Below are 10,420 nucleotides of genomic sequence, written 5' to 3'. Positions count from 1 at the left end.
CTGCACGACCATGTGTTGTCGACTGAGAAAATCCTACTAGCCTCGAAGGATCCAGGATATCCGACATATACGGCTCGTGTGCCTGAGGGGGAGTGCTACCTCGACACCCGGCCCGCGGAGGTGTTCTCCCTGCGGTTTGAGCATATCTTCGAGATGTTTCTGACAAGGCGGATCAATTTTACAATCGTCCGCCTTTTTGTGCTACATATGAGCTCCGTCATGAAGAGAGAAGTCTCGCAAATCTGTATGGCGGATCCATACTACATGCACGAGTCCTTCTTGATTATATCCGCAAGTGGGTAGAATCTTAAGGAGAAGCGGATTATAAACTTAGAGATGACTTCTTTCGCATCCAGAGGGACATTGTGACGATCATCACGAAAGAAGTCGTCGAAGAGAAGTGGATGTTCCACCACGGCCCTATATCGCGAGCTGACTTCCGAACTCGCATAGGCATGCAACATCAGGACCTCAGGCCATTAAAGAAGCTAGGGTGCATCCTCGATGATACAGAAGGATGGAAGTTCTAGTGATTTACGATGTCGGTGATGCTGATATGTGTTGGTTGAACTTGTATACTTTCTGTAGCAATGAAACTTTGTGATGTCCACGGTCCCTACCGAACTTGTGTAATGCTACTTCGTTAGTTTGGGTACGATGACCTGTGTACCTCTAGTTAATTAGTTTGCGTATGATGAAACTGCGTTGATTATTTATGTTTACTATATGTTGCATCTAGTTGCTAACCCTTTTTTCGTGTTGCTCAAGTATATTTTGTTGCATATGATTGTACATTCTCTTGATGAAGATGCATCTCTAACAGGTACCTAGATTCTTGATGGCGAAGAAGCAGTGATATGTCGTGTACAAAGGGAAGGTTCGGGAGTGTACGACAAGTGGCCCGAATGTCGGGCGCAAGTGGAACGGGTGTCGGGCACCGGCCTTAAAGGCTTCAAAAGCATATAAGAAGCAAAAGCTAGTTACTTGAGGTTCACGCTAGCGCAAGAGAGGACTCATAACCGCCGCCTCATGTACTGCATAGTTCTGCTCTCACTCATAGTGATAGCTCTTCTTATGTATATCATTGTTCAGATGGATGATGATGTAGTTGCAAGTATTCGAGACTTGTATCGCTATTTTTGAGATGATGATGAGAGAGCACTTTGTGTTGGATGATGATTATGATGATGACATGATTTGATCAGACTATTTGTATGTGTATGCTATGATTACATTTGTATGTGTATGATATGCTAGAGATTATTGTGTAAAGCCTGTACAAATACAAAACAAATATGTAGAAAAAAATCAGAATCTAATAAAACTAGCAGTAGCGAGGGAAATAAAGTTAGCAGCAGCCCGCACTTAGCAGTAGCGCGGCTTACTGTAAAGCCTACAGCTATTATCAGCGGCGTGTTCCGATAAAGCTCGCTACTGTGTACCCATGTATAGCAGTAGCGCGGGTCAACACGCACTACTGCTACAAGTTAGTTGTAGCGTCGTATTAGTAGCGCGGGTCCCCGCGCTACTGATACACCTAAGGCCCGTGCTACTGATAGGCTTTTTCCTAGTAGTGATGGTGATTGCTCGCGATTTCCCAATGTGATTGAGTCGGGTATTCCGATGTCCCAGTCATTATGTGCACTATGAGCTGAGTTGGTGAAGGTTTCCCGTCCACTGGGTGTATACTACCCATTAGGTGTATGTCAACATGAAGATGACTTGAATTTACTGATTCACAGATCTTGATATCCTTGCTTGTGCGAAGCTGGATCTTGATGTACTTCTGCCATACATCTCCCCCTGTTGCTTTGAACGGGGAGTGGAGTGGATTTCGCTGGTACCTCCACTCTTTCAGGTGTACTTTTACAGGATTGTAGGATTGTGTGACGCCTTTATAGTCAGTAAATGAATCTGGTAGGTTATTTGCAACGTGTTGCAAATCTTCTGAACGCATGGTTCAGATCTTTGAGTATGTGGATTTGAGGCAGAAATGTGTTGAACATTCCACTAATTTCCTTGCATTCTTTATGGTACTTGAAATCTCCCCCTAATGCTTGGAAATGTTCCTCATTGAATCAGCATACTGGCCTTGAATAACTCCCCATGCGAGGGGCTTGAGGCATTGACGGAAATACAGTTATCATGCAATGAGCTTAATTCTTTGGATATAGGATTCTACCAAACCATTTTGAGTCTAGACATTAGGACAAATTGCTAAACTTCAATCCAAGGGCCATACAGAAGGCACTCAAGGAGAATTCTACAATGTTGTCCATTCGATTTGCTTGAAATCGATATCGGGATAATGAGCCAATGGTTTCATGTGGAAAAACCACGGTTGGGACCATCATGTAGATGTGTCTTTTAGAACCATGGAACACCTGAATAGTCTAGTCAATGGATGGGAAGAGCCACTTACCTCAACTTGATGCATTCAAGGAGTTTGAGTGGTTTAGTGTAGACTTTAAGGTGCGTGAGCCTTAAAATTAGCTTCCCTGTGTCACATGTAGTGCACACAAAATCCAAATATTGTTAGAATTTAGCATCATAATAATCATAAACCAACGGAATTTCTGACCAGTTTCAAGCCAATGTCTGGATGACCAAGGCGAGTATGCCAAGTTTGTCATGTACAAGACACTCTAGAAAACTATCTCGTACGCAACATGTGCTACGGGTTGTGTGTATGTGTAGTACAATCCAAATGATACATAGAGAATGTGCTTGTCATATTCTTTGCATATGGTAAAGAGAAGTTATTTCTCTTGTTGTCATCATAAGTTTCATTAGAGAAACTATTTTGACGAATACTTGTATAGTTTAGTAGGGTACGAAATAAACCGGGAAGCAATAAAGCATCCTTAAGTTACTTGAGTACCCACAGGGATAGTAAATATGACTTGAGTTGAGCCAACAAATACCTCATCGCGTCTAGTGATTTTAAAATATCTCCATTTCTCCCAACGAGAGTGGAAACATTTTAATTCCCTGATATAGAGTTCGTGGTGCATATGTCCACAAGGCACAAATCATCTTTCATCAAATTGACCCCCGTAGAAATCTATATATATACATGAAGATTCTCAATATGAAAATCACTCAGATATATAGAATACATACAAATGTATTTGTACCAAAGTGCTCATACAATATATTGTGTTATGTTCTTATTAGAACATCATAAATGGACATAAATTATGTTGTCCACTCAGGAGATTGAGAGACCAGTCATAGTCTCGAAACATGTCGGTTGAGGCATATTCAACCATCACGTTCTCCGTGTCCAATGGGTCCCGTCACCGATGCTAATGTCAGGTTGAAGGTTGAAGTGAGTTTCAAACCTTTGCCCTGGAGGTCCTTGCTACCTCTTGAGCATGCGTTGGTTTTCCCTTGAAGAGGAAAGGGTGATGCAGCAAAGTAGCGTAAGTATTTCCCTCAGTTTTGAGAATCAAGGTATCAATCCAGTAGGAGACCACACGCTTAATCGCCTCGTACCTACACAAACAATTAAGAACCTTACAACCGACGCGATAAAGGGGTTGTCAATCCCTTCTTGGCCACTTGCAAAAGTGAGATCTAATAAAGATAGTAAAGTAAATATTTTTGGTATTTTTGTTGTATAGATTGGAAAGTAAAGATTGTAAAATAAAGTAAGACGGAAATAGTAAAGTATAGGAAAATAATATGATAGAAGATAAACCCGGGAGCCATAGGTTTCACTAGTGGCTTCTCTCAAGATAGCATAATCTACGGTGGGTGAACGAATTACTGTCGAGCAATTGATAGAAAAGCGCATAGTTATGACGATATCTAGCATGATCATGTATATAGGCATCACGTCCGTGACAAGTAGACCGAAACGATTTTGTATCTACTACTATTACTCCACACATCGACCGCTATCCATCATCCATCTGGAGTATTAAGTTCATAAGAACAGAGTAACGCATTAGGCAAGATGACATGATGTAGAGGGATAAACTCAAGCAATATGATATAAACCCCATCTTTTTATCCTCGATGGCAACAATACAATACGTGCCTTGCTGCCCCTGTTGTCACTGGGAAAGGACACCACAAGACTGAACCCAAAGCTAAGCACTTCTCCCATTGCAAGAAAGATCAATCTAGTAGGCCAAACCAAACTGATAATTCGAAGAGACTTGCAAAGATAATTAAATCATGCATAAAAGAATTCAGAGGAGAATCAAATATTATTCATAGATAATCTGATCATAAACCCATAATTCATCGGATCTCGACAAACACACCGCAAAAAGAATTACATTGAATAGATCTCCAAGAAGATCGAGGAGAACATTGTATTGAGATCCAAAAAGAGAGAAGAAGCCATCTAGCTAATAACTATGGACCCGAAGGTCTGTGGTAAACTACTCACACATCATCGAAGAGGCCTTGGAGTTGATGTAGAAGCCCTCCATGATCGATTCCCCCTCCGGCGGAGCACCGAAAAAGGCCCCAAGATGGAATCTCACGGGTATAGAAGGTTGCGGCGGTGGAAATAGGGTTTCGTGGTGCTCTCGGATGTATAGGAGAAGAAGTATGTCGGTGGAGCAACGAGGGGCCCACAAGGGTGGGGGGCGCGCCCAGGGGGCCCCCCTGGGCGCGCCCTCGTACCTCGTGGCCGCCTCGTGGCTTTCTTGGCCTCCACTCCAAGTCTCCTGGATCACGTTTGTTCCAAAAATAACTCTCCCAAAAGTTTCATTTCGTTTGGATTCCGTTTGATATTAATTTTCTGCGAAACACTGAAATAGGCAAAAAAAACAGCAATTTGCACTGGGCCTTGGGTTAATAGGTTAGTCCCAAAAATAATATAAAAGTGTATAATAAAGCTCATTAAACATCCAAAACAGATAATATAATAGCATGAAACAATCAAAAATTATAGATACGTTGGAGACGTATCAGTCCTCCGTGTCCCAGGGTTTGCTAATAGAGAATAATCATATGCTGAGATCTGGATCGATATAATGCCTTATGATGTATAAGACAACATATTTTTCTTCTGTTAGCGATGTGATTTCGACCCACAAGACGTAAGAGCGATCATGATGTCCATGGCCCAGGTAGGGCATTGGTGGCCATTGAGGGCGAATGTCGGAATATTCAAATCTAAGCCCAGGCTCAGCTGCTCTCGATATCACATCCGTCAACACGCATGGGGATGTGCTCCTTTAGATGTATTCGCAGCTGTATTCAGACAGTATCGATGTAAAACATAACGTGGGCCTCAGTCGCATTGAAAGCGGTACGCCTTGTCACCTCTCGGCCGGAACAGGCCCTGGCGCACGGCCCGTTTAGTTTTCTGTGCCATCCCGAGCCGTCGGGCTTACACGGAAAGCAGGCATAATAACGGCCACCAACCCAGCCGGCCTTATCCTATGCCACTCCCTCCCGATCTTGCCGCCCTTTTCTTTCGATCCCTCGCCATGTCCGCATCAACACCGTTTCCGTCGGTGCTTGCTGAACAACATCAATTAGCATCTTCTCTGAGAGTTGTTAGTGCATGCTGGGTGCATTACAAAGCGTGCAATTGCAAATGGCGTCGGAAATGTTTGCACAAGTTTGCTTGTAATGGTTTGACCTTACAATTCGAAATTTATAAGTCTCATACTGCTGCTGGAGCAAGTGTCACGTGAGTACAACTCTCCTGCAGCAGGAAAGTTTTCAATGCGAAAATGTTTCCTCGCATAAACTCTACTGTTAGATTTTGCTGTACTACAACAACTCTCATACTGCTGTTGAAGTGTCACGTGAGTGCAACCCAAAGAAACTGATTCAGGAATTTGTAGCTCATTAGATAGGGCGTCAGACATGTATTCGGGCCTAGATTTGTGATTACATGAAGTGCTGACTGGTTTGTCTAAATAGCAAGTAGATGAATACAAGGAGAAGCAAACAAATGTGGCGATGTGGCCAAAGAGTTTAGGCTATCGCAAACATTCGTACAGAGTACACTGAAGGATGATTGTAAAACAGTGATTGTTCCTTGCATGAATCTAAAAAACAAGCTACGAAGTGAGCAAAAAGCAATATACTAGGCTCAAATGTTCGATACAACATCTTAAAATGATGGTCAGTGGAGATCGTAGTAATGCCTAAGATGGTACATTAGGTAAGGCGCATGGGACAATCTGCTAGAGGAAGTTCGCTTCCAGGACATGTTTTTAGGCAGAAGAGGGTTTCATACGAAGTAAGAGTCACCAGGTGCTAGGACTGCCCACAATGCCTCGCGTGCCAACGTCGAGGTGTTTCCTTGTAACTTCAGACACTCGTGGAGGGCTTGCCTCTTAAGTTTGTTCATCATATTGTACTGTGTATGAAAAATATTTGCAGACTATAAGGATAATGAAGTTAGAGCTAAGTCGGTGAACACATCTTCACAAAAATAAATTGATAGGATGGTTCACCTTCATCAAGGGAAGTTTCAGTTTTATGCTGTCGTAATGTCGTGCAATGTGCAAGCTGCATGTCCTGGTATCCTCCATGCAGTATATATGTATCACAAAAAAGTTTTTTATTTCGTTTGAAAGTGCACTTCAGATAGTTTTACGTGATCATTCAAAAGACAACAGATATTAACTTCCCAAAAGTGTAGGCAGCAACAGCAGGGCAGTGGGTAGTCCAGTGGCCGTACGTCATGAGTTGGCCATCTGACTTGACCAAGGTTGGAGGTAATTACCATATGCGAAGAAGTGCACACCAGTCAAAGACAGCACTATGTATGTTATCACGTTCCAATGGTGGATCACAGACAGTGAGACACTTACCACACAACACGGATCGAAAACTCCTCTCCTAGTTCTTCCTTTCAGGTCTTGCTCGAACATCACCGCGGCAAATGGATTGACGTGCCTAAACCATTTCCTGGTGAAAAAAGAAAACACATCTCGTCAGTTAAGCTATCCAAAACTTCCATGCACTTAGTCTCACATCAGTTACAAGACTTACTTCGAAAGTTTCCTCAGAACAACCCAGCATGTTGTCGTAGAACCAAAGAACATCCCGAAGCGACGGCTCGTCATGGTTTAGTCAGATGGAATGAGGGAACTTCTCTCCCCACTCACTCTTCACCGCCGGATCACCTGTCGGATTCCTAGCACCACTCGCCTTAGTCTACTCCCTTCCTCTGGAAATGACCCTCTATGAAATTCTGCACTTCTGTACCACCGTGAGCCCCTGTTCCACCACAATCAACACCTGCATTTACCATCATGTCAGTATACCGACAACTGAAGGCCGACAGCACTCATTCTCGAGCCAGAGTTCTGTCTGGTGGTGCACTGCCCAGCCGCAACCTGAAAAGACCATGATTCAATTTCAGTTTCCAAATTCAGTGAACATTCTAGTACCACACAACATCTATTTGCGGAGTTAAAATCATACACCACACAGCTTGACGTTAATATTTCATCAATTGTACATTCAGCCGAGCGTATGCCTCCCAGGTTAAACAGAAGAAACGTAGCATTTGCTCCTTCCAACTGACAAGCAGGGTAATCTCAAAAATCACCTTTTCGTCCACCCAGTGCTTCGGGGTTCTCCCTCCCATTGGATTGTGCAGAAGAAGTCGTAGAAGCGTTGTTTTTGCCAGGAATTCCCCTCCCGGCCTCACGGGGCCGCGGTTACCTTCATGCCACGCGCAGCCTGACCCAACATTGGAATCAGCCGGCATAGCCGGATTGCATCACGGGGCGGCAGCAGCTTGGGGGAGACCGGATCTTGATGTTCCAGGATGTCCGCAAGCTCCTCCCTAGGAGGAAACGTGCGAGTCGAAGCATAGTCACCGCTCACCGGCGGTGGTGGTGAGCTGTGGGCGGTCACCAAAATCGTGGACCGAAAATCCGGGCCCCCAAGGCAAACAAGCAATCGAAAGACGAACACCGGGAAAGGAAAACTCACCGGTCAACGGGATCCGTCGGAACTCCAGCCCGTCGGCCGACATTGCCGCGCCGCCGCAGAAAGCACGGGACCCAGGGTTCTCGTGTCGCCATGGCTCAGGTTTCCGGAACGACCTGGACTACCGTCGTGGACCACAGCTCAGATGACTCCACGCGTTCTGGTCGACGGCTCGTGAACGCCCCCTGTGACGGAGAGACCCCGACGCTACGAAGATGGCCCACTCTTGCGCACTGTTGCGGGCCGTATACCACGAGTATCCTTAGTATTCTTCGGCCCTGCTCGTCAGGCCTATTTTTTACCATCCCGATGCAGCAACCAGCGGCAGAGATTTCGGGAGCGTCTAAGCCCGGGCACCAAATCGCCCTGTCCGGCGAATGTCTCACATTCTCTAGCCACCGGGAGTTAATTGCTCAAAACCACCAGATTTATGGCTAGGGTACTCCGAAACTACCGTTTTTATCAAAAATCACAAAAAACCACCAACTCTGTGGCAAGTGAGTAACGAATCGCACTGATTCGAAATTAAGTGTGTCTAACAAAAAAAACTGACGGGTGGGACCCGTCTGTCCTGGCTGATGTGGCAAAGACTAGTCCTAGTCAATGTTTGACCTGCTGAGGTGGATTGGGGTCCCACCTGTCAGCCACATCTCTTATCTCCACTCTCTCCTCTCCTCCTTCTGGATACAACGGGAGCCCAGCGCCGCCGCACCAGGGCCGGGGCGGAGAGAAACCCCCGCGCGCGCCTACCTCCCCTCCTCCCGCGTCCTGCGTCGGTCGTCGCCGGTGGCGCCACGCCCCTGCCTCCCCCGCGCCTCACCGGAGCCGCGACCTATATCCCCAGGGCCCCTACCTTCCCGCTTCTCCTGGATCCGGCGGAGCCCAGCGCCACCACTTTGAGACGGGGAGCCGCGCTCGTCATCGGGCCTGAGCAAGGAAGCGGGGCCAGCTCCTCCTAGCCTCGACGTCGGCAGAGGGAGCTACGGGCCCAACCCCGCTACGACAGTCACCACCGCTATCCACGCGTCGCCGTCCTTCGTCGCTGATGGCACCACGCCCTGCCTCCCCTGCTTCAGCCGGATCCGGCGGCATCCCAGCACCGGCACGCTGAGGCCGGGCGAACTCCTCCTGGCCTCGACGCCTCGCCCTGCTATTGCAGCCACAGCCGCTGGCCACGGCCAGAGGCGAGCTCCTCCCCCTCATGCCACAGACAACCTCTCCTCTCCCCGTCTTCCTAGCGAGCGCCAAGCTCAGATGCACAAGAGCCACTGGAGCCAGAGGCGGGGAAGGTGTGCTGCTCGCCGTGGCAACACTGGTGGCGGCGGCGCACCAGAAAACCCAAGGCGCATTGGCTCTTCTCCACGAGGGCGTGCTAGTGAGAGGGGACCGGCTCGCCGCGCACAGAGGAGGGGGCGGAGCTCGTCGGGGTAGGGCGGACTGAGGGGCAGCATCGCCGGAGAAGAGCCGGACAGACGGAGTAGGTGGTGTGCGTGCACGCGAGATGCTCGACGAAATGCTAGAGACGGACGAGAGAGAGAGACAGAGCGCGTGATAGACTAGTCACTTGTCCACGTGTTTATTCTTTGCCAAGTCAGCCTGACAGGTGGGCCAGGAATGTCAGTTTTCCACTTAGTTGCTGCTAGCAGCTCGTTTAGTTCATTTTGTTATTCACTTGCCACAGAGTTGGTGGTTTTTTGTGATTTTTGACAAAAGCGGTGGTTTCGAAGTACCCTAGCCACAAATCTGGTGGTTTTGAGCAATTAACCCAGCCACCGGAGATAATTAATTTACTATCAGTAAATTAAAGACCATCATGGTTGATGATGTAATGAACTTTGTGAAATTAATGATATTTCAAGAAGTTAGCTTCAAACCATTAGTGTGAACTTCAAATGGTTAAGCATGACACTTTGTAGATACTCCCCAAAATAAATTTTGGGGTCCATCTCTCAGCACTAGAGAGTATAATTTGATGAAATCAGTAAATACTCATATTTCTAGTACGCTATGTCATAACTTAATAAAATGTATAAGAGAACACATCGTTTAGCAATCATAATGTCAAATATGACAAAATGTGAGCTTAAATAATAATGGTGATAATCTGCAAAGCAGTTGATCTGCACACTACCATTGAATCTTGCCTTCTTATTTGCGAACCCCGTACCTCACTGGGAAGGCGTTGCGCGCTGGGCATCGGCGCGGTCGCGCGTTAAACAACCGTTGGCGGCCTTGCGCCGAGGCTGAGCCGCCTCGTTTCCGACGGAATCGCTCCGCCGGAAGCATGCTGATAACTTGTTGAGAGAGAGATATGTAATCAAGCGAGACCATCCAACAAATGATCGAATCATTCTTTATTGCTGATGAATGAACACTTATATACAGTGGGAACAGTCGCCTCCAAGGGATGCGAGAGACGTCGTCGTTCCAAGAACCGCCATGACAGTAGGTGAAAGTGTGCAACCGCACATGTGAGAAGGAACAGGGATTATTCCCT

General features: G+C 46.5%; 1 long non-coding RNA gene across 4 annotated transcripts; it reads right to left on the bottom strand.

The window, feature by feature from the left end:
- Positions 1–5,888: 5,888 nt before the first annotated feature.
- Positions 5,889–8,793, bottom strand: LOC125521318. 4 transcript variants are annotated; one of them, XR_007289205.1, is made up of 5 exons: positions 7,538–8,793; positions 6,976–7,322; positions 6,795–6,891; positions 6,435–6,681; positions 5,889–6,337 (listed from the first exon to the last, which is right to left on the bottom strand). It is a non-coding gene; the product is annotated as an uncharacterized LOC125521318 (long non-coding RNA). The 4 variants fall into 4 exon arrangements; XR_007289206.1 differs by having other exon boundaries at positions 6,435–6,677; XR_007289203.1 differs by having other exon boundaries at positions 6,435–6,891.
- Positions 8,794–10,420: the final 1,627 nt, after the last annotated feature.

Source organism: Triticum urartu, chromosome 7 (assembly GCF_003073215.2).
Source record: "Triticum urartu cultivar G1812 chromosome 7, Tu2.1, whole genome shotgun sequence".
NCBI lineage: Eukaryota > Viridiplantae > Streptophyta > Magnoliopsida > Poales > Poaceae > Triticum > Triticum urartu.
This window is presented reverse-complemented; position numbering and strand designations above follow the sequence as displayed.